This window comes from Neophocaena asiaeorientalis, unplaced genomic scaffold, assembly GCF_003031525.2.
Source record: "Neophocaena asiaeorientalis asiaeorientalis breed wild unplaced genomic scaffold, Neophocaena_asiaeorientalis_V1.1 scaffold430, whole genome shotgun sequence".
NCBI lineage: Eukaryota > Metazoa > Chordata > Mammalia > Artiodactyla > Phocoenidae > Neophocaena > Neophocaena asiaeorientalis.
In genome coordinates, this window is record NW_020173691.1 from 524,675 (window position 1) to 548,886 (window position 24,212).

A 24,212-nucleotide genomic window follows, 5' to 3' on the forward strand; every position below is an offset into this window, starting at 1 on the left:
GGGTGGGGGGAGGAAACAAGCCAAAAGGAGAGAACAATAACAAAGTAAAAAGAATAAAATAAAATGGAAAAATAAAAGATTTATTGGGAAAAATAAAAATATAAAAGAATCAACAGCAATGAATCAACAAGCTAAAACAGAACCCCAATCTAAAAGAGGAAAAAACACAAACAAAAAAAAGCCTTGGCTATGGGGGCAGAGCTTAGGCAGGGTGGAACTTAGGCAGGGGCAGGGTTTAGAGTGGGGCGAGACCTAGGCGGGTGGGGGGGCATGATGCTTGAGTGTGGGGTGGGGTCTAGGCTCAAGACCTATACAGCCAGAAAAGGCCTTGGGGGTGGGACCTAGGTGGGGCAACCTTCAAGCATGGGGCAGGGCCTCTGCTTAGGGCCTGCCCGGGACGGGAGAGGCAGTGTGTGGAAAGGAGGGCCTCTGGAGTGTGGAGTTTCGGAGTTTGGATGTAGGGCCCTGGGTGAGGGTGTGTGGGTGGGGTTTAGGCCCAGTACATTGGAGGGGGTCTCAGAGGGGGTCTCCAAATGTAGAGGTGGGGCCCTGGGTTGGAGTGTAAGGGTGGGGTTTGGGCCCTGCACAGGAGGAGGGAGGCTCCGAGAGCAGAGGATTGGCCCTGGAACCCAACAGGCTCCCCGGTGTCCAAGTGGACAGCACTGCCACACTTTCCCTTCCGTTCCTGCATGCCTCCCACACGGTCTCCCCATGGGTCTCCCCCATCACCACTGGACCCCTAACCGTGGGTGAGTCCTCTGGGTGTAGGGACGTCTTCCCTCCCCCAGCCATTCTGGTTCTGGAGGTCCGGCCTTTACTTTTGCTCCCCCTTCCCTGCCTCCCACTCCCTCAGGACCCGCGTGGCTGGAGGGGGCCTCGGTGGGCAGAGGATCAGGCCCAGAATCTCAGCAGGTTCCTGGGGGTCCAAGTGGTCAGGGGAAACCTCCCTTTTGCTCCTCTGCCCTCCCAATGGTCCCCCAATTTCCCCCTTCGGGTGTGGAATCCCTTCCCCTCCCCCAGCCGCCCCTCAGGGCCACCCGTCCTGTCTGGCCTCCACTACTTCTCTCTCCCTTCACTGCCCCCACACCCCACATCCTACCTGGTCACTGGGGGTTCCTCCCGTCCCCTTAGGTGTCCATGGTCCCCCACCGGTGCCTGATAGGTGCCCTAGTTGTGCGGAGACGTGAATTCCACGTCCTCTTAGTCCGCCATCTTGACTCTGCTCCCTGTACATTTCCGATCTTTTCCTTAGTCACCCTAATGGCCATGAGAGGGAACCCACACCCAGCGGGCTTCTGGAGGCAGTCGTGATTTCTTAGAAGTTGTATTTTTTTATCTTAAAAGAAACCTATATATATTTTGTATTTTTTCATGTTTATTTTAATATAGAAATGTATTTCTGTAAAAGAATTAAGAAAATTGAAACCAAGGAAGGTGTGCCAAAGTTACCCCCGGCTTCCCAAACAGCTTCCTCCAAATCCAATCCAGCTTGGGACTCAGTATTTCACATGTCACTCACTTCCCTCGCTGTGCCCGCCCCCCATCCTAACTCCAGCACACACACACACACACACACACACACACACACACACACACACACACATACCTGTTGTCATCCCAACTTCTTGGGGCCCCTCTGATCCATAAGACTGAGCCTGTCCTGCGGCCATTGTTCTTTATTCTTTGAACAACGCTTGCACCCATTAGCCTTGTTCTTATGCTCACACAGACACACCCACTCTGTCCTTTCCTTCTGGAATGTTCTCCCATCACTGCAGTCCATGCTACATGCTCTTCAAAATCCAGCCCGCCAAGCCTCCTTGGATGCCTCCAACCCAAATCCTGTCTCCGTTTTGTGCAAACTTTTGGCGCTGTATCCATTCTTTTAAAGCAAGCTCTTACTACTTCCTGCTTCCTCTGAGAGTTGTGAGCCTGTCTGGCCACCCACCCCTCTGGACTATAAGCTCCGTGAGAAAAGGTCCTTTCTTCCGTGTCCCACCCTCACTGGCCATAACAGATCACATATGGTTTCCAGACCACGTGAGACTTCCCCATCTACACTTGTCCATGCTGCTTCCTCCCCCTGGGATTCCTTTTTTCCATACCCACCCCCCACCCCATGTCTGCCTGGTGAATTTCCTAGCACCACTGCTCATTCCTTGTGACCTCACAGATTTCTGCCACTGATATATAACGTTGTGTTGTACCAAAGTGTGTATGGGTATGCAGAGTCTACCTAGACTGTGACCCCTGATGGCAGGGACCTCATCTTGTCACCTTTGTATCTTGAGCCCAGTATGCTGCCTGGGCGATAGCGTATGCTTAATAAATGTCTGGTGAATGGATGAAGCACACTGCAAAGTCTCCCTGGTGTCAAAGCTGCTACTATTAGATGCTCCTGGGACGTGCAGGGCAGGGGCCAGGAGAGCTGGACATCCACATGGGTGCTGAAGGGGTAGGAGATCACAAACTCTAAGAAACCTACTGACCTTTGTTTCAAATGATGGGGCATGGGTAGAGCTCCTCGACTAGCAGCCAGGAATTGGGTAGGATGGAGGGATGGAGAGATGGAGGGATAGGAAAGGAAAACAGAGTGAAGAAGTTCCTCATACTAAGAAATTCAGTAAAACAAAAACCAACAGCAAAGTATTGCTGCCAGTAACAGTTACAGTCACAAACTCAGAAGAGGGCAGCAAGGCCACTTTATCTCAGTGTGATCTTTCCTGCCCGACCTGCTCAAAAGCCACGGTTCTCCCCAAGCTGCAGGAGCGTGGGCAGTGCAGACACTGATGAAATCTCCCCATCAGAACCTCCTGTAAGGACAGGACCCCGGAGGAAGGAGCTGGGGGGCTCGGAGGCAGGTAGCTCTACATCCAGCATCACCCTTGCTTTGGGTGACCTTCACTTGGGCTCTTTTCTCCAAACCAAAACTAGGACGTGTGAAATGACATGTGCACGTGTATTTATAGGAACAGTAAGTTGCAACACAGGTAACTCTTGACTTCTGAAAGGAGTCTATCCCACAGCCTTTTCTAATCCTCTTACTTAAACACAAATGAAACACATTGGAAAAGCACCTTTGGACATTTCCATACAGAGCTGATGCAGGACCTGTTCACATAATACATCCCAGCCACCAGAGAATTCAACACGCCACTCTAATTTATTCTAAAACGCCTCTTTTCTGGCAAAGACCCAAAACTTTCTTAGATTCTTTACCTTCATCTTCTCTTCCATCACCAGGCTCAGCAGTTGGAATTCTTTTTGAGGCTATTTTTCCAAGTCTCACTGTTGGCATGTATGGCAACAGAAAAGACTAGCAGTGCCTCCTTGAGATGTGGGTACTGGGGGGGGGGGTCCCAGCAATTCAGAGTCAGGCCTCAGTAAATTGATCGATTCCCTACAGCGTTGTCCTTCGGGGGTCACTCCTAAATAGGAGGAAGTATTCGGTGTAAGAATGGTGAGAGCCTGCTGTCTCTGGAATTGAGACTATCCTGTCGATTTTACAATATTGATTGGGGCTGCGGAAGGCTTCAAAGAGATTCTCACTCATCATCTCAAATATAACTCACTCTGAAATTGTCTTGCGGGCCCCATGAATCTGCCGTGAATACCATTTAGATAGCTTACTATAATGTAAAGTAAATGTGGCTGAGAGCTTGAAATTATGAAATAACTATATTGCGAGGATAGAAGGATGTGGAGTACAAGTGTAGGATAGATAAATGCTCACCTACCACAATATAAAATCAATATAAAGTGTCTAGAATGTTAAATCAAGAAATTGCACTCAGAGTGTGAATGTGGAAATATGAAAATGTCGGAGGAAAGAACTAGACAAATTCATGGTGATTGCCTGAGGGAGTTTTGCCCAATTCTTCCGTAGGGGACATCTAGAAAATCTGGAGAAACTGTGTTTTAAATCTACTTAAAGGCATTGGAGAACTATAAGGCAGTAAACAGAGTGAAGATACAGGAGAAAGATGTGGATCGATTGAAATCAAGAGACTAATTAATTAATTAATGTGATTAAGACCCTATTCACCAAAAAGGACCATCAATGAGCAAATAGGCAAATGAGAGTATGGAAGGATACATGTATCTGAAAAGGATTCTCATAGCCAAGATGTGAAAACCCTCCTACAGATCAATAAGAAAAAGACAACACAAAAGAAAAGTGAACAAGAGACTTAAGAATTTCACAGAAGTATATCCAATGTCCAAAAGCAAATGAAAAGATATTCAATCTCCTTTAGTCATCAGGGAAGTGCAAATTAAAACCACACTGCCATACCACCCCCCAGAATGGCTAAAGTCAAGATGACTGACAGTATCAAGTACTGGCAAGGATGTGGAGCGCTTGAAACTCTCATATATTATTGGTGAGAATGTAAATTGGTGTACTTTAAAAAACAGTCCATTGATATCTACCAAAGTTGGGTGCGCGTGTGTCCTATGATGCCGCAGTTCTACTCATAGATAGAAATCCATGCACATATGCAACGGAAGACAAAAATGTTATGGCAGCATTCTGTGCAGTAGCCCACAGTGGAAACAACCCACATATCCACCAGCCATAAAATGCATAAGTAAATTGTGGTCACTGAAAACGCCACAGAAATGGCAATTAACCAATTAAAGCTACATGCAGCAACATAAGTGAATCTCACAAAATGTTAAGTCAAAGAAGTGAGACATAACTATGTCAGATACTGAGTGGTTCCATTTTTTAGGAATTTCAAGGAGGCGAAGCTCATGAATGATGATAGGGAGGGTAATGGTTACCTTTGGGGAGAAGAGAGGGGAGTGTTGGGGGGAGGGTGTCCCCAAAGCTGGTTATGTTCCGTTTCTTGACTTGGGTGATGATATGGGTGTGTCCACTTTGTGACAATACATTTTATCTGTAGCAACGGATTTGTTCACCTTTCTGTATGGTATTATTCTTCAATTAAGAAAAACAAAACAAAACCCTAAATACCTTATCTTCATTATAGCTGGCCTCTGGTCTAAGTGTGTTTCCTTGTTCAGCCTTAACCAAAGGAAAAACACAGGTGATTGTGCTGGGGTGGGGGCGGAGCTTAGGGAGATCAAAGGGGGTTGGGGTGAGACACGGGGCTGCAAACCTCTCATTATGAGTCTTTGGTATTATTTAATGTTCAACTCTGTGCAGACATTTCATTAATAATACTTTGATGTATACAGAATACACAGTCAACTTATACATGTATAAAATGGAGATGATAACTTCTGCCTTTGGCAGAAGACAGAGAAAATAGAATTAGCCAGAATTTAAAAATTAAAGCACCATCAAAGAAAAACAACATTCTTTCAACAGGTGAATATACATGATATTCACATGTACAGGTGAATATATATCATATGTACATTACATACACATCACAATATATATAAGGTCTTGTTCAATTTTATTTTTCTTAAGATTAAAGAAACTTTTCATCTATTTTGCTTAGCATTCAAATATTTTATTTCTCCATGGCCACAATAACTTCCATTTAGACAGGCCTGTTAAGAAATTAAACATTTGTATTTTCCAGACAATTCCACAGAAGGCACTCGCTAAGGCTCTGTGGCCCTCTCAGGCCCCACGGGTCTAGGCAAGTATGACAAGGCGGCTTTATTCCTGAAACTTGGGGACCTGCTCCAACAGGCCGCAAATTATGTTTCTTTTCCCAGCACAGACCCTGCACTTCTGCGGGCCCGTGTTTTCCTGTCTCCTCCCCAGGAAGGTCACCTCACTCAGACGTGATAAAAATCAATGACATCGTGTCTCTTCGGGGACCCAGCCCCTTCAGGAAGCAGGTGCTTTGGTGGACTGGAAATGGGCAGTTTTCTGCTGCGTCGACCTGGGTTTTCCGCTCAAGCAGCCCTCCGGGCCTAACACTTGAGGCTGCTTTCATGGTTTTTCCAATGACCTTGGCCATTTATGGGCTCCCAGCTCTTTCCCCAGCTGCAGCTCTGTTGTGGAGCCAGCGTCTTCCAGGCCTGCATGAGCCTGGCAGGATTTGCAGTGTTTCTGCGCGCTGGTCCATGTGAAAACAAGAGAGCCTTTTTTGGAGAGGGGGCCAGGACTCACCACTGCTTCTTCTAGGGAAGACTTTCAGGGTTAGTGTCCAACAAAGGAGGGAAAGCTGGTGTGGGCGTCCCTGGCTGGAGAAGACGCCGCCTCTAGGCTTCCTCAGCCTGCAGCCCTCAGATGAGCTTGGGGCAGGAGTTCCCACCTACTGTCGTCCCACTCCCCACCCAGAGACAACCACAGGAAGCCCTCAGCTTGGAATCCAAAGACTGAGTTACAGTCCTAGCTGTGCGGCGTTTCACTGCTTGGAGCTTCAGGGTTTGGTTTGTTGTTGTGTTTTTTTCCCCAGGATTAAACGGTACATAGAAACAAGTAGCACAGTTCTAGCACAAAATAAATGCACGTTAACACTCTGTGGGTGACAGAGACAAGGCTACATTGTGTAAGTTGACCATCCAGGTGTCCTTCGTTCCTTGGATCTGCCTTCCACTCCTCTAGTCTGGAAGCTCTATTGCTTGTCCTTGGAGTGAAATTGACCTCTTTGGAGGTCTAGGCAACTGCTCTGGAAATCTGAGAAGGAAATTCACTGGGCTGGTTTTTTTTTTTAACATACAATAAAATGGACAGATCGTAAGTGTATACTTCAATGTATTTTTTTATTTTTAATAATATTTGGTTATCCACTCAGTTATTTTTTTATTGGAGTATAGTTGATTTACAATGTCATGTTAGTTTCAGGTGTACAGCAAAGTGATTCAGTTATACATATATATACATATATATATATTCTTTTTCAGATTCTTTTCCATTATAGGTTATTACAAGATATCAGATATAGTCCCCTGTGCTATACAGTAGGTCCCTGTGGTTTATTCAATATATTTTAATAATTGTCTATACCCATGTCATTACTACCTCAGTCAAGATGTAGAGTATTTACATCACTCTGGAAAGTGCCTGCTTACTTTTTTTTTTTTTGCCAGTACCCATTTCTGCCCCAACTCAGATAACCAGGCATGATGTCCATCAACATAGATTAATTTCACCTGTTCCTGAACTTCTGGTAAAGGGAATTGGTAGTCAATCTTTTGCTCCCTTGATGTCTCAGCATCCCATTTCATCCCTTGTCACTTGAGAATCACTCTTGCTTGAATAGGGAAGCCCTTGGCCCAGGTGCTGTAGGTGACCAGCGAGGAGGTCTGGAAGGCTGATAGGGTTCTTGGGCCTGTGGAACTGGGCTTCAGGCAGGCAGAGCCCTGTTGTACCACACTCGCCTTGTAGTAGGTCAGGACCCAAGTCTGACTCCAGGATGTAGGGTGTCTGCAGGGTCTGCCCATCCCCTGAGTCCTCCCCCCACCTTCCTCTGCCCATAACTTTGGGGGAGACAGAAGGAGAAGACATAATTCCTGTCTCCATCACTGCCATCCTTCATCCAGCCCTTTGTCAGAACTGTTGCAAAATGCTTGGGCTGGTTGAGTTTCTGCAACAGAGAGAGGTGGTCAAACCTCTCACTCGTGGACTCAGATTGACCTGGTTTTGAATCCCAATTGTCTCACCAATTAGATTTGTGATTTTGGGCGAGTCAATGAACTCTTCTGAGTTGAGGTTCCCTCATTTGTATTATAAGGCTAATAACAGAGTTTCATCAGTCTTACTTGCAATAATCCAAGTACTTGGCATCTACTACAAGTGCAACAATCTCTAGTGATGATCACTAGGTCTCTAGCTTCATCCCCATCTGAGATGCCTATTGACATTCACCCGTCGGCGGTGTCTGCTACTGGGAAGAGCTGTGCCCTCTTCCTGGGAATGGAGCTGAGTTGGCTCCCTTGGGATGGTCCAGGGGGCAGCCCTTAGGCCCACAGAGGACAGCAACAAACCAATCAGCCAAGTGTGCTCACTCATCTGCTCTGTAATACATATTTTTAAATTTATTTATTTAATTTATATATTTTTGGCCACATTGGGTCTTCATTGCTGCATGCGGGCTTTCTCTAGTTGCAGCGAGCAGGGGCTACTCCTCGTTGCAGTGCACAGGCTTCTCATTGCAGTGACTTCTCATTGCGGTGGCTTCTCTTGTTGCAGAGCACAGGCTCTAGGTGCATGGGCTTCAGTAGTTGCAGCACGCAGGCTCAGTAGTTGCGGCTTGCGGACTGTAGAGTGCAGGCTCAGTAGTTGTGGCGCACGGGCTTAGTTTCTCCGCGGCATGTGGGATCTTCCTGGACCAGGGATAGAACCCGTGTGGACTCCTAACCACTGCACCACCAGGGAAGCCCTGCTCTGTAATTTTTTAATGTGTTTATTTATATATTTTTTATTTTTTGCTGTATGCGGGCCTCTCACTGTTGTGGCCTCTCCCGTTGTGGAGCACAGGGGCCCGACGCACAGGCTCAGCAGCCATGGCTCACGGGCCCAGCCGCTCTGCGGCATGTGGGATCTTCCCAGACAAGGGCACGAACCCGCGTCCCCTGCATCGGCAGGCGGACTCTCAACCACTGTGCCACCAGGGCAGCCCTTAAATGTGTTTATCTTTGCATTAAGGGAGTTGATGCCATTTTTTTAATCTTGAAATTTTCTGCATATGTAATGATTCACCCCTGCATATATTGTGTCTTTAGGTAAAAACAATGCCCTTTCAATGGTGTTTTCAGCCCTGCTCTCAGACTCCAGGGAAGTCTCGTGGCAGGTCAATGTTTACAATTAGAATGTACGTATCTGCCTCTTCACACAGTTACCCCTTGTGTGAATTCTAGGATTTCAGGTCTGATGAAGGAAAAAGACATGACCACGAGGTGGCAGTGACACACAACGAGCTTTATTTGGATGGTACTTGGACAGGTTACCTGGAAGGGAGAGTCCCTCAGAGCAGGAGAGCTTCCAGGGACAGAGGCTCAGGGCCACCACCCAGAAGGTGGGAGGTCAAGGGCACTCCCAGGGGAGAGGGGGATCAAGAGGGGATCACATGTCTACGTGAGGTCACCCAGCAACGTAGTGCGGAGTCTCTAGGTCAGAGAGCTCCAATGGGCAGTCACGGTTTAGGGTCTTTTATAGACCTGGGGTTTGTCTTTATCTATGGACAGCAGAGGCTGGGTGCTATTTCATGACTTATGGGTTATGCAAAGCAGGTAGGCCCTAAATGGGTAAAAAAGTACTTATTTGGGCTATATCTAAACTCACTGCAGCATGTATATATATATACACAAGGGCCACTCTTTAACTCATTTATACAACATACCCCTAAAGAAAATAGTAGACGGAACGCAAGAACTATTTGCCTGGCCTCCTTAAGTTGTTTCATAGTCTCTACCACCATGACATTTAATGTGGACGAGCCCTAGTGGCTGCCCAGTAAAGTTAAAAACTATTGCCCAAATCCTGAGCTCTCAGGAAAACACAGTAATAGAAAGAGCAGCAATAGAATCTAAGCATCCCCAGACCCCTAGGGATAGGATTGCCATCACCAGGGTCACCGTCTACACAAGAAGCTCTTAGGCTCCTCCCAAGGGTCAGAACAGACCCAAAGTTTCAGGGCGTCGACAATACATGAGTCATAACCTCAGCTGACAAAGGACTTGCCTCGTTGGCAGATTTATCATTATTTCCGTGAAGCAGATGACAATGTATTTGGCCAACAGACATCTTGTTCAATGGATTTCCAAGTTGGTTATAAAAACAAAAGTGAAATAATGTATCGTATCTAAGATGTCACTGATTATAAAATACTCCTCTATTTGATGTATCACTAAGACAATTTTTAAAACTTCCATTTAAATAATGGCAATTGAGTGTATTATGCATCCTGATTGCTCAGTGTTAAGTATGAAAAAAATGTGTTTTGGAATTGAGATGCAGTAGTACAAAGTATTCCCTTGTGGTTGAGCCCACACACATCCTCCCATTCAGCACCACCCGTGGTGACAGAGGTCTTTTAAAAAATTATTATTTCTTTAACTTTCATTGAAATATAGTTGAGTTACAGTGTTGTGTTAGTTTCAGGTGTACAGCAAAGTGATTCAGTTATATATATATATATATATATATATAAAAAGAAACTGCCATGACCCACTCCCAGCCCAGAATTCAGACTTTGTCTTGAGAACAAAGTCGTGTCCCTGAAGGGTTTTAAACAAGAAGGGTCATGACTAGACTAGTATTTTGAAGAAATAGTCCTGCTGCAGTAAGGAAAAGGGGTGGAAGGGCACAACCTGAGGACATAGGATTTTAGTTCATAGACTTTTAAAAAATTGAAATTAAAAAAAAATTTGTAGGAACTCAGGAATGAGGGCAGAGGAAATGAGGTCCCAGCAAGTGGGACCCCAGAACTTTGACCTGAGCTGGAGGTCGGCGGCTGCTCTGGGATTGTGGAGTGAAGCAAGAGGGACAGCCACACAGGCTGGGTTGTCTAAGAGACCGTCCACGTGAAGGGCCCAACAAAAACCGCTTTGGGCCTCAGTTTTCCCATCTGTAAAATTGGGATAATTCTAGCTCTGAGCTCACAGTACGTTTGTACATGGTACAAGTGTACCGTGAGCACCTGGTACACAGCAGGCACTCATTATGTGTTCACTGTTATTATTTCAACACCAAGGGGCTGCCGCTGGGGTCAGTGAGAAGCAGGCAGGTTGAGGCTCGTGGATTGGAGGTTGAGCTGAGGCTCTCTCAGTTAGTGCTGGGCCCCCTTCTCTGAAGGCACAAAGGAGCCATTAAGCGGATGGGATTTGCCCTGATGGGAGGGATTTGAACTTGACCAAAGCAGAAGAGGAGTCAAGATGACCCCCAGGATTCTGGAGCCATTCTCTGATCACAGAGTGAAGAGTGGGCTGTGGATAAGATAACTTAGAATCAGAGGACCTGACACTGGAGGGATCCAGGGGGTTTCTGGAGCTTAAGGAAGAGACCTAAGGTGCAGATACAACTTTGGGCATCATCAGTACCAAAGGAGAAGTTGAAGCAAAGAGTGGAAGAGTGTGGACAGTGAGCGACCCCAGGGTCAAGGACAGGGCCGTGGATAACACTGATATTTAAGGGGCAAGTAGAAGAGATGAGGGGAGAGAGGACCAAGGAGTAGGTGGGAGTAGACCAGGGAAGAGCAGTAGCATGGAAGCCAGGGGGCTGGTTCTAAAAGTGGAGACACATCAGGCAACTGTGTGGTGGATGGATGGATGTGTAGGTAGGTGGATGGAAGGATGAATGGATGCATGGATGTGTAGGTAGGTGGATGGATGGATGGATGTATGGATGCATGGATGAGTGGATGTGTAGGTAGGTGGGTAGATGGATGAAAGGATGAATGGAGGGATGAATGGATGTGTAAGTGGGTGGATGGATGGATGAATAGGTGATTGGGTGGCTGGCTGGCTGGCTAGGTAGTTCAGTGGATGTGTAGGTAGGTGGGTGGATGGACAGATGGATGAGTGGATGGGCAGATGGATGGTTGGATGGTCATTGTCAAATGCTACATGAAAATCTCATAATAAAATAAACAAACAACAAGGACCTACTGTATAGCACAGGGAACTATAGTCAATATCTTATAATAACTTATAATGGAAACAAGCTGAAAAAGAATATATAAAAAGTTCATATATATATATATATATATATATATATATATATATGAGAATTAAACTTCAATTTTTAAAAAATCCCATAAGAGGAGGCCTGGTTGTGGCTATGTAGATGTCACTGATAACTCAGAGCAGTGTCAGGAAACCACACAGCAGTTGTTTGGGGAATGACTAGCGGGTGAGAGAGTGTAGATCGCTCTAGCAAGCAACTTGGCTGTGAAGGGCAGAAAATATGTAGGGTGTTTTGGAGGGAGATGTGGCAAAGAGAAGGTTTTTGTTCAGTTTTAAGATGGAAGAGCCTTGAGGATGTTGTCAAAAATTGGGGGAGAGGGGAAAGAACAGGCAAACTAATAAACCTCTATGCAAGTGTCCATGGCTGTACTTACAGATAAGGCCATAAGGATACTTTTGAACTTGGAAGAAACAGAAATCAGATACAAATAGGATAAAACTCACAGTCTTCACAGAGCTGACTCCTTCCCTGTGTCAGTAAAAAGCATTTAAGCCGTTTTGCATTTAGGCTTCTAACCCATCCGTTTTAGCACACAGCAAGATTATTCATGGCTGAACTGACTCCTTGATTTATGTATTTTTAAGAAACGTTCTTCATCAGTATTTTCAAAGACTATCACGTGCGCCTGTGTGTATAATTTCATCGTGTTGAAAGTTTCAGCTGAGAAAATGAAGCTATGCAAATTCGTAATGGAAAGAAGTGTTCACTTCTCATAATAATCTGGATGTGGAGGGGAACAGGCCATGGATCTGTTACGTGTTTTATATGTGTTTGTCAGACAGCAGCAAAATTGACATTACAGCCAACACTGAGGAATTCTTTTACCCCCACTCCGCAGCTCCCTCTTCGTTAATTGCAGCTAACTTTCATGGAAATTTTTTTCCTTGAAGTGTTCCACAATCTGATTCAGTCCTGGAGTGAAGCTTTTGGGGGAGAAAGTGAGCTAAAATTTCTTCAACTGTTTTTGACAGATGGGATGTTGGAAAATACACACGCACGCACACACACACACACACACACACTTTCTTCTTTAAAATAGAGGGAAGAAAAAGCACTGACCTATTTTTACCCTCAGGTACCTCACTAACAGTGGGGCATTAGTAAACTCCAAGCTTGGCAAGGCTGGGGATGACATCTTTGAAGAGGCAAACCCAGCTGGCTCAAAGGAAAAAGGCCACAGACATCACAAAATTTTAAATCCTGCATCTGAGCCTACAGAGGAAACATTTCCTACCCAGAATTTCAGCAAACCTCATTACGGGAGCCCCACTAAAAAGCTTCAGGGACGTTGCCAACTGCCATTTCTTTTCATTAAGAACAAGCCTGAAAAAAAGATGAAAGAGAAAAAAGCAAAGCAACATTTATCACCCAACACCATGGGAAAGTGACAAACTCCGAAGCCTGTCTTCAAAGACCTAAGCTCCGGCACACACCTTAGCTGACTCTGGAGACAATGGCAAGAGTTTTTCTGGATCGATGTGGATATTTGAAACCTGCATTTGAAGGCACAAACAGTAAACCCCAGGCACTGGGAGACTGACTATTGAGCTCATGAAAAGAGTAAGGAGGCCAGTAGATTTGATTCCCCCAAAGTGTGCCTAAAAATTCAAACACAGTGGATCGCCTATTAAAAAATGGCTCGGCTACATCCAAGGACAAACTGTGAGGACAGCACACTAACAAGGAAAAGTCAGACTTCACCGGGTCAGTCTGTAAGGGATGTCCTAGTCCTACCCAACCTGGGGCTGGAGGAGCTTCCTCTCTCCCCTTATGTGTAGGGTTGGAATGAGCTACACCCCGAGGAAAGGAAAGACCAGGAAGCACATGGAACGTGGGGTTTGGGATCAGAGGACCGAGGTTCAAAGCCCAGCTCTAATAATGACTTGGACTCTCCAAGACTCAGGTTTTTTTCTGCAGGGCCGTTGTGAGGCCTGGTACATAGTACGTGTTCAATAAACAGCTGAATGTAGGAGTAACAGGAGCAGAAGCCCCAGAGCTACACGTTCTGCCTCTGCTATTTACTTCTTGCTCTTCAGGGAGCCCCAGGTTCTTTGAGCCTCAGTGTTCCCATCTGTGAAATGGAAATGACAATGGTGATGATGATGCCTGCTTTCTCTAAAATATACTCCTTGGCTCCCATACGTTTCCCGATGGTTCCTGGAGCAGATCCCTCTCCCAGAGTTAGAGATCAACGAATAAGTACACAAAAGAATTTGTAAGCAGAAAAGTACTGTCAAAATGTTAGTTTATTTTTATTATTGCTCCACGGTACATGAAAACAATGTGTAAAACACACTGCATGGGTATTCATACCTTCCCAATGATGGGAATGTGCTGAGAGCAGTCTCCCTCTCCCAGCAAGCCCATAGCAGGGCTCTCTGCCTCCTGGTTTGAATAGGGGCAGCCCAGAGCCCTCAGCAGTGCCGAGTCTCCCAAGCAGCAGAGGCGGCAATCACTGTCACTGGCCCGTGATTGGCCTACTGGCAGCACCGCTGACCGGCAACCAGGGGCTCTCAAGACTTGATTTGCAGGGACTTCCCTGGTGGTCCAGTGGCTATGACTCTGCCCTCCCCATACAGGGGGTCAGAGTTCGACCCCTGGTCAGGAAACTAGATCCCTCATGCTGCAACTAAGAGTTCGCATGCCACAACTAAATCCCCATGCAGGGGGTCAGGGTTCGATCACTGGTCAGGAAACTAGATCCCTCATGCTGCAACTAAGAGTTCGCATGCCACAACTAAATATCCCGCACGCCACAACTAAATATCCCGCACCCCGCAACTAAAGATCCCACATGCCACAACTAAGACCCGGCGAGGCCAGATAAAAAAATAAAATATATTAAAAAAAAAAAGACTGGGCTTCCCTGGTGGCGCAATGGTTGAGAGTCCACCTGCTGATGCAGGGGACACGGGTTCGTGCCCCGGTCCGGGAAGATCCCACATGCCGCGGAAAGCTGTCCTTGCAACGCGGCCTCCGCTCACAACGCGGCCCTGCTCCAGCTCCAGATTTGTACCTGCCGAGAGTCTAGACAGCCCATATGTCCTCCCACGCGGCCCGAAGCAAAGCCTGTGTCAGCGGGTCTGGCGGCCTTGAACCCGTTGTTCTCCTGACTGTTCCAATCCATCTCGAACACGTTGTCCCTGAAACCATTATCATTCCTTTCAAACAGAATTTATTAAGTGGGAAGGGATTCTGGGAGACTATCAGGCAAATTCCATCGCTTTGGCGCCTGAAGCAAACGGCCCCTCCGAGCCTGGTTTAGATCTGCCTGGGGTGCCAAACGCTTCTCTGGCTCCTTTGCCTGAGGGCGGGCCTGAGATCAAAGGGAGCGGCAGCCACAGACCCTCGTAAACACAGGGATCTTCTAGTAACTTCCAAACCCTGCCAACATTGGTGAGAAGGGAGAAAGCTGAAGAAGACCTCGGGGGAAGCTGCTCCCAAACTGTGAGGATCACTCTTCCCAACATTCTAGGCACTGGGCCTGCATCTGGGGAGCCGGGGGTGTGCATGCACCCGGCGCTGCATTAATGCTGGTATAAAGGGGCATGAGGTGGGTCGGCCTTCCAGAGGTCTACAGTTTATAGAAGCATGCTTTGAGCACCTGCTGTGTGCAGGGCATATATTAAGCACCCTGGGGTGGGGTGAGGGAGAAACAGAACTGACTCATGTTTGCATCTGGACATGTGCACAAGAACCAGCCAGGAAGTAAGGCTAACAGCTAGTGGCATGGTCGTGGTGGAAACGGTGTGGATGATCCGTTTGCTGTAATGTGGGTGTTTTGGCTGCAACAAAGGCAGCTCAGCTGTGCAGGGAAGAGGGCCGTGAACTGGTCTGAGAATAAGTAGGATCTAGATTTATGGGAGCTCTCCCTGGGCTGCTCAGCAGTGCTTGCCTTTGCCCTTGAACCAATCTGGGTGTCCTCACACTGCATCCCCAACACAAATGGAACTCCAATCTAGGGATAAATAAGGTAACACTTGCTAAAGTTTTCCAAAGGAGATGGAAGAGAAGTTTATCTCACACTCAAAGAGCAAAACCTTCCCCCAAACTGTTTCTTTCCACAGGGCTCTGATCTTTGTCAGGGTTTCTGTTGCTACTGGAGCTGCCTCATCCATCCTTTACATCCCCCCCAAATCTCCTCCTCCCTGCTCTCCGAGCTTCCAAGCCATCTTCCAGCTCAGAATTTCCATTCAGAAATCCATTCCCTTCAGCTTTCAGATGCTTTAGCACGAGGAAGAGCCCAGTGACTGTCTGACCAGAACTACATACTGTTACGGGCTGAACTGTGTCCCCTGCAAAATTCGTATGTTGAGGTCCTCAAGCCCAATTCCTCAGAATGTGACCTTATTTGGAGAGAGGGTCTTTAGAAAGGCAATCAGGTTAAAACAAGGTCGTTAGGGTGGGTCCTAATCCAATATGACTGGTGTCCTTATAAAAAGGGGAAATTTGGAGACAGGCAGGAATATGGGAAGAATGCCATGTGGAGAGACACAGGGAGAATACGGCATCTGCAAGCCAAGGAGAGAGGCCTGCAACAGATGCTCCCTCCCAGCCCTCAGAAGGAACCAACCCTGCTGACACCTCAATCCTGGCCTTCCAGCCTCCAGAACCCTGAGATGATACATTCCTGTTGTTTAAGCCCCTCCCCACCCACGCCGCCTGCCATACTTTGTTACAGCAACCCTAGCGAATTAATCCACCTCTCCAGGAGCCCCTGGCTGAGTGGGGCTTCAGCTCACCCTGCTGCAGAGGAGAGGAGTAAAGCAGGCATCCCGGCAAGGGGACCCAGCAAAAGCCAATGCCTGGGGACAGAGCATCCAGGGAGGCCAGTGGCCTGGCTCTGGGGGAGGGTTGGTGATGACGAGCATCAGAGAGCAAGGCGGCCAGGCCAGGCCAAAGGAGAAGGGGGCTGGGCTGTGGAACTCAGATGTGAAATTTATTGCAATATTCATCCCTTCTTTGTTCCACAGAGGTTGCATGCAGCTGCGTCCAGGTTCTCCACAGCCGCGGCTCTCTAGAACCCAGGGTTCACTCTGGATATCTTCACGGTAAGTGTGCTGCCTCTGTGCCGCCCCCCAGGGTCACTCTGTCCACCTCGTGCCCGCAGCTCCCGTTCTGAGACGTTCAGCTCCGTGCTTACCTTGGCCTTATTCTCTGGTCAGCCTCCCTCCCTTCAGATCGTCATAGGTCCTCTCTGTTCTGTTCCGTGTGTCCCCTGAGCCCCTCTGCTGGGGTCCGACGGCCCGCTCCGCACGGCGGGTGGACCATACGCTGCAGGACGGGGAACGGGAGGGGCTCGGGGCTGGGAGTCAGGAGACAGCCTTTCTGAACTTCAGTTTCCTCATCTATAAAATGGCCTGGCGGACTCCACTGTCTCCCCAGTTTGAATCTCCTAAGGGTCTTTAAGTAATTGTTACCTCTTAATAGAACAGGTATTCTGACAAAAAGTGGGGCAGGAAGGGTGGGGAATGGGGTCTTCTGGTCGCTCTGGGATTCCCCAGCAAGGCAATCCCACAGAAGCCAGGGCTTTCAGGGAAAGTTTTTTTCTGTCTACTGATGGAAGCAGGCAGCAAATGCCCAGGGTCTCCCAAGAGACTGGGGAGTCTCCTCTGGGGTCAGTGCCAGAGAGGAGCCCCTGGCCACCCACCGCGGAGCGTCCCTCTGGCTCATCCTCCGGTGGCCATTCTCCTCATAGCCCCCAGGTGGCGCTGCAGGACCATAGCCCTGAGCCATCCTCAGCTCAAGGTTCCCCCAGAGCCCTTCCTTGGAGAGAAGAAGCCAAGAGGCTAAAACTTAAACTCGAGGCCTGGCCTTCTTCTAACGCTCCAATGCCTTCTAGAGCCTTTCAAGCAGTTGACTCAAAGGCATCTAGCCTGTCCCTGCCACATGACGTCAGAAGTGGCAAAGTGCTGAGAGCCCGGCTGCTGGAATCCACACAGGCCAGCACCCAAGGATCTGAGCCCACCGTCCTGCCATCTGTCCTCCTCCAGAAACCAGACCCACGCGACATCCACAGACACTCGCTTCAGGGAGGAAAACCTCTGTGAGTCTCAAGGTCACAAAAAGCAAACAAAAACAGACAAAAACAAAACACCAGTCTTCACAGATGGAGCCTTCTGGCTGGGAAATCAGCTCACCTCCTCCACCTACATTCCTCCTGGAATTCCTCCACACTCAAGGGGGGACCCGCACTACACCGCACACACACACCACATAAACACATACACACATACGCATACCATGTAAACACATACCCCACATGTACACACTATGCACACACATGCCATACACCAAGTACACACGATACACACACCACATACCACACACAGAACACACACACCCCACACACACATGCACATACTCACCACATACACTACACACAGCAGCTTTGAAGGGTGATCCCAGAATTGGCCCCTGTGTGACATTCACGCTGATTTCGAAACAACTGAGTGATCATCCTTCCACGTGAAATGCCAGCTCATGAGAAGAGCTGGCCAACCCCCTTGCTGCATTCACCTGCAGAACTTGCAGTGGGCGGCACAAGTGCAGGCAGAGAAGGACCTGGGAATATTCTAGAAAATCTGATCCATACATGTTTCCTCGGACCTTTGATATTTTTGTCAAGAGTTCTAGGCTATTGAAAGGAAAGAACCATCAATGAGGTAATGCAAAGGAGGGGATTAAAGCTGATAGACCCCAAATCACATCTTTTACATTTTAGGTAACCGCTTCGGCCCTAACCCTTGGCTACTAATGAGGGAGAATTTTCTTCCCTTTTCTTGCAGAAGAAGGGCCTGTGTGACCCAGGAACAGTGTTCCTTTCCTCCCAGAGCTCAAGGGCAGGTCACCACTTGGCATTAAGCCAAGAGCAGAGGCCAGTGAGACCATTGGAACCCCTAAGGCCAGAGACCTCAGAGGGTCGGCCAGGCCAGTGCTGTGTGAGGGTCAGGGTCAGGCCACCTTCCCTCCAGGCCCATCCACTGCTCACAACAGTCAAGGTGGTGTGTGAGCCAGAGAGAAAACGCACCTGCGGAGGCCCTCATCCCCCAGGACTGGGCTCCCTACGGATCTTGGAGGCCTAAGGACAGTGCTCAGGGCCAGGACAGTGGTCAATACAGACGTGAGAAGCAAAAGGCACTGGGCACCTCGTAGGGAACGCAGCTACGAGTCCCCTCCAGCTCCATCTCAGCCCAAAGGCCAAGCAGAGAGAGGGACCAAGGCTCTGCACAAACTCATTCCTTGAAGCCCAAGTTCCATGCAGGCATCTTGAAGTAGAAACACTCAAAGCCACTTAGACCCACCTAACAAGTTGGTCATTAACTTGATGCCTGGGAAGGTAGGGTTCAACCTGCCAGCCCCTGTTTCTCAACAGTGACAGGGTGTTGTCCCCCAAAATGAGAATTGCCAGGACTGGCAAGGTGACAACCGTCGCCCAGTAGGTTCCAGACAGTTCACATGAAGGGTGATTAAAGGTGTGAGGAATCTTGAGAGTTGAGCCTCCTTTACGGATTTGTTCTAGTGCTTCCGGCAGGGGTGATCCAGCTTCTGCTTGAATACTTCTAGGAACAGGAGGCTCCCCCTGTTCTAAATCAGCCTGCTCTGTTGTTGAGAGTTCATTCTTCGTTCTTCTATTGATGCAAAATCTGCTTTCCAGAAGTTTGACCCACTGGTCCAAATTCCACCTCTGAAGCTCCACAGAAGGGTCTTCTCTTCCCACGAGGCAGGGTGACCCGGAACTTGGTCACTGATCACTGTCTGCAAGGGGGGCGGGGGCGGAGGGACTGTGTGAAGGAGCGAGAGGGGCCACGGCTGCTGGACCAAGGCCACTGGCCACACTCCTTCCTGGGAATCACCCAGAGCCAGCGGCTGGGGTGGAGGGTAGACCTTTACGGATCTCAGATTCTGGGGGTTGAAAGGATCCCAAAGCTGGCAGCCTCAGAGGAGAGGTTCATGGCTCTCGGGGCTGAACCCTCCCATGTGGAAGGGCAGCGGCATTGACGTTTCTGAGACCTGGTGACCCTCATACCATGTGTAGACAGTCTCCAAAGAGGGCTTCCGGCAGCCACCTCCTTACCCATCTACACATGCTGTCCACTGTCAAGAGGTGGAGGCTTGCTCCCTGCCCCCTGCCCCTGGGCTGGTTCTGTAGCTTGCCTTGACCAATAGAAGGCAGCAGAAGTGACCACGCTAGTTCTAGGCCCAACCTTTAGAAGGCCTGCCGGTTTCCACTGTCTCTCTGGGGAACACCAGCCACCCTGCAGTAAAGTAGCTCTGACGAGTCTACTCAGTGATGAGGCCCCCGTGCGGCAGAAGCTTCCGCTCCCCTGTCTCTGGCACACCTGCAGTCATGTCCACGTACTAGTTCAGCCCAGCCCTGTAGCCCTTGTCCTCTGCTCAGGCCTCTGCCCTCCTCTGTGGCAGCTCTGTAACTCTTCTGCCTGCAGCATGCTGGGCCCGTGCCCGTCGGAGGCGTCCCTCCTTCCCTCCTGGGGCCCCCCTCCCTGGCTTCACATGGCCCAGGCCCTGATGGAGAGACAGTGCTGGCAGCCAGGGCAGGGAGATGTCCAGACAAGGTGATGGATTTGATGGATGGAGGGCCAGGTTTCCTGAAGGCCTCCTAAATATTGATACTGTTCCCTCTCTGTCCCTCACAGCTTCACTGCAGAATCAGCATTTGGGGGGCTGCCAGAGGGAGAAACGAGCATGGGAGGGTGGGAGGGAGAGTCTGAAGGGTGCGTGGCTCTGCGCATTCCATCTCCTCCACGGAGCAGTTACAGACATTACCTCATCTCTCTGAGACCGGTCTCCGGATCTCCAGGATTCGAGCGGAAAGTGACTCTCCTTTCCTCCCTCCCTGCCCTTTTCACAGCACCTACCCCCATGCGGACCCAGGGAGGCTGGGAAGGCCTGGAAGGGCAGAGTGGGTGGCCCGAGGGTGCTCCTGGGAAAGAGAAGAATCTGCCCGGACCCCTTCCCCTCAGTCCCAGAGAAAGGGTCCCCATGAGCCAGAGCTAGACCCTGCCTCTTGGGGATGTGAGGTGACCCTCTGGGCTGGGCTGGCTGCCTGGCATCACCTCGGGCCCCAAGATTTGGTGGCCCCACTTCTCTTTGTCCCTGCACCCTGGCCTTTGTGTCCAGCTTAGCTGTGTGTCTGCGTGGTCCTCTCCACACTGAGTCTATGGCCTTCTCAGGACAAGGGCTCCTATATCCATTTCGGTCTCTCAGAGACCCTTCTGCAGGCGATGTCTTTCATATAATAGTTGCTCAGTAAGTGAGAAGTTAAATGAAATGAAATAACTTAGAGTTTTGTGGAGTGGAGTTAATGGGGAAGGACCTTGACCTTCCCTGGAACCCAGAAGATGGACTTCAGGCCAGATGTCTCATCCACACCCAGCCCCACTGTCCATGACTATGACCAGCAGACACTGCATGAGGCACAGGTGCCCATGGAAGGTCACAGGGGTGCCAGGACACTTGTTCCCACCCACCCTCTGGTTGTGCCGTATGCCCGGGGTCAGGCTGCCCACCACTGCTCCCTGTGGATGCGGAATGGAAGGGAGAGATTTCTGGAACAGAGCCCATCTCTTGGGCCGCAATGGTGTCCACTCACTTGGCCTACTGTGGCTTCCCTTCCTTTCACGGGGGCTATTATTGGCACTTCCCACTCATCTGCAAGGCCTAAAAGGAATCTTTGGAAACCGCATGAAGGGGAGGAGGGACGAGAGGAGCTCCGCAGGCCAACTGCTTCTGGAAGTCACTGATCTCCAAACAGGAAGGCTGGTCTTTCCTGTTTAGACATCATGTCTGGCAAGAGGAAGTCAAGACCGAAGTAACAATAATAATTACATAAACCCCCGATATGTTAACATCACTCGTGGATGAAAATGGCTCTGTTTGGGTAGGACCGGCCAAGCCCTGTGGGGCACAGCTCTGCCATGGGCTGCTGTGGTCAGAGCTGTGAGCTGTGGTGTTTGGAAGACTTGACCAGGAAGGGGATCCCTTAGGGACACCCCTGGATGCCCAAGGGACCCTTTAGGACCGAGGAGGGGTAGTGAAGGGGTGTGGGCTTCCTCTCAGCCCAGGTTCAAATCCCAGCCCAGACCGTGCCAGCTGGTGAACATGCCTGGTTGCTCAGCTTCTCTGGACTCTGAACTGGAGAAAATACCCAATTTCTCTGTGTGCATGGCCCGTATTGCCCATACCCTTGAATGTTTATGAGCCGCCTTGAGCCAACTGGAAGAAATGCATAGGCTAACGGTGCAAGCTTTATTTAATCTTGAGAGGAGAATGGTTGGATCAAAAAGGGGCAAAGGGACTTGGTTTCCAGTGGGAGAAGCCATCTCCCATGGAGCCATATGTCGTAGACCTGATCCAGCTCTCCTTGGGAGCTGATTGGCTTCACCCAGTGAAACCCTCATCCCCTTAGTGAGTACTAATAAACTAGGCTCTGCCCGGTGCAGTGACTGTCCACACGCAGTCCCACCATGTGTGCTCAATGCAATTCAACCCCAGACGCATTTGTTGACAGCTGACCCCACACGTCTGTACGCAGAAAGGGAACCAGGAAAAAAATGGCAATGGTTCCTCGGAATCCAGCGCCACCTGGGAGAACCATCTCTTGGCTATTCCTTAGCTACTGAGAGTGGACTTTTCAATAACATTTAAATGAATGGAGTCCTAGAGGGAATTCTGATTAAATACTTGAAGACACTTTCTGAGCGTGAGGATTGCGCGTGGAGATTTTGTTTCTTTCATTGCTTTGTTTATTTTAGGATGTTTCAGCTCCGGCCACGTTTAGGGGAAGAACTAACAAAGAAGGAAACCGAGGCACCTTAGGAAGAAGCGTGTGCCCCCTGCTCCCACAAAGCGATTTGCCAAATCCAAGAGCACATCTGGAGAGCTGGGTGATGCCCCATTGATTCAAGTTAACGTCGTCTCCCGTCTGATCACAGTAAGCAAGTTGGTTCTGCAGGGCTGTCTGGATTTTTTAATCTGATGTTTGTTTTTATTTAACTGTGTCTGATGTCTTCGTGAGAGACCACAAAGACATCAAAAATAGTGTTCCCTAAACCTAAAAGATTGTGAGCAAAAAAATATGCATTAAAGGCTAATTGTTGAGCTATAAATTTTCAACACACTGCTGATGAACTCAGAACCTTTTAACGACAGTTGAATAAATAAGCCGTGGCCTTTAGAACAGAGGCAGTAACCAAGGCACACGCTTCTTATTTGCCAGCTGCCAGTGGACACGAAGCAACTGCACCCCGCCCGTGTCCCCAGATACGCTGCCCCCGAGCCAAAGACGTGTCACCCGGGCCATGCACAGCCTATGACCGCTTTGTCATCTGCTGTCTTCCCAAGACCACAAAAAGCAAACTATGTCTTTCTAAAGAAAGAAGTGACCACCAAGATGGGGTGCACAGAACTCGCCGCTCCTGTGGCTGAGGTCACCGCTCCAGGTGGGTCGTGGCCACCCCTGGTCACTCAGGCTCCTCTCCACCTGCCTCCACCCACATACCCTCCCAGACCCGGCAGACCGACAGCTTCTTTCCACACACCAGGGACCCTCTGAAGCCAGGAAGTTTGCTGTCCGTCGGCTTCTATTTTGGGAGCTTGGACTTGGCCCTGGAATTTTACAAGCCTAGGAGGAATTGGCAGGGCCTTGGCATTTTCCTTTGTCCCTGCCTCCCCTCCCCACAATGCCCTGTCCTGTGCATCCTCAGGGTGACAGATGCCCGATATCCCGTACGGTCCCAGGCAGATGTGGGAAAGCCAGCTCCCCACGCTGGCCTGCAGTTGTGGAGGGGGCTAGCTGGGAGAAGCAGGGGCCAAAGCCTGGTGGGGAGGACCTGGGCCACCTTCGACTTTGCAGAAAGCCCCCAATGTGGGGAAAGTCTAAAACTTAGTGATTTTCAGCAGCAAAACTCTACGTCCGTTTCTGAGCTTTTGATACTGAGCAAGGAGGCTTGTGAATGAGCCCCTTAGCGGATGCCCTTGTTTTGGGGACTTATAACCCCAACCCTAGCAATCTTATCCTCAGCTTAGAGTCCCTTCTGTAGTTTTCCCTCCTCTATTCCAGAGACCCCCAAAAGCTTGCCACTTGGCCAGTTGCTTCATAGTTAAAAAAATAAAACAAAAACTCTCCTGTATAGCTTTTATGTTCCTAAATGGAAACATAACAACCCAGTCTGCACGTCTTGTCTTTGTTCATTTCTCCAGTGTTGGTCCCAAGAACAATGAATAGGAGCCCAGCGTACACTGGTGTGACAAGAGGACTCACCGAAGTCATCCTCCCAGAGTGAGGGACAAATCAGCGCAGAGGTTCAGCCTGCTTCTCCTTTTAGAGCCAAATAAAGACAATTTGGATTCCTTTTAGAACAATTCTTTGCCTCTGCTTGCGTGGGCCCAGAAGCATTGAGGCTCAGTTTCAGAGCGCCCAGCTACTTGCTAAAGAAAATCTGTTAACGATCAGGAAAGATCGTCCTTGAAATTGTCATTTGCCAGACAGGAAACTCCAGTCGCAAACTGCTGTGAAAAATTGACTTCTGGCGAACGAAGTCTGGGTAGCCCCGGTTGGCAAGCCAAGAAGTCCTGG

The 24,212-nt window shown here is 49.0% G+C and overlaps 1 protein-coding gene across 1 annotated transcript in view; it reads left to right on the top strand.

Moving 5' to 3' along the window:
• TLR5 (toll like receptor 5) overlaps positions 1 to 23,937 on the top strand; it is a 50,567-nt gene extending 26,630 nt beyond the window's left edge. The window contains exons 5-7 of the transcript XR_003003848.1: positions 16,588 to 16,665; positions 22,390 to 22,568; positions 23,837 to 23,937. The gene's annotated coding sequence lies outside the window, so the exon portion shown is untranslated. The remainder of the gene's footprint in view (positions 1 to 16,587; positions 16,666 to 22,389; positions 22,569 to 23,836) is intronic.
• The last annotated feature ends 275 nt before the right edge of the window (positions 23,938 to 24,212 follow it).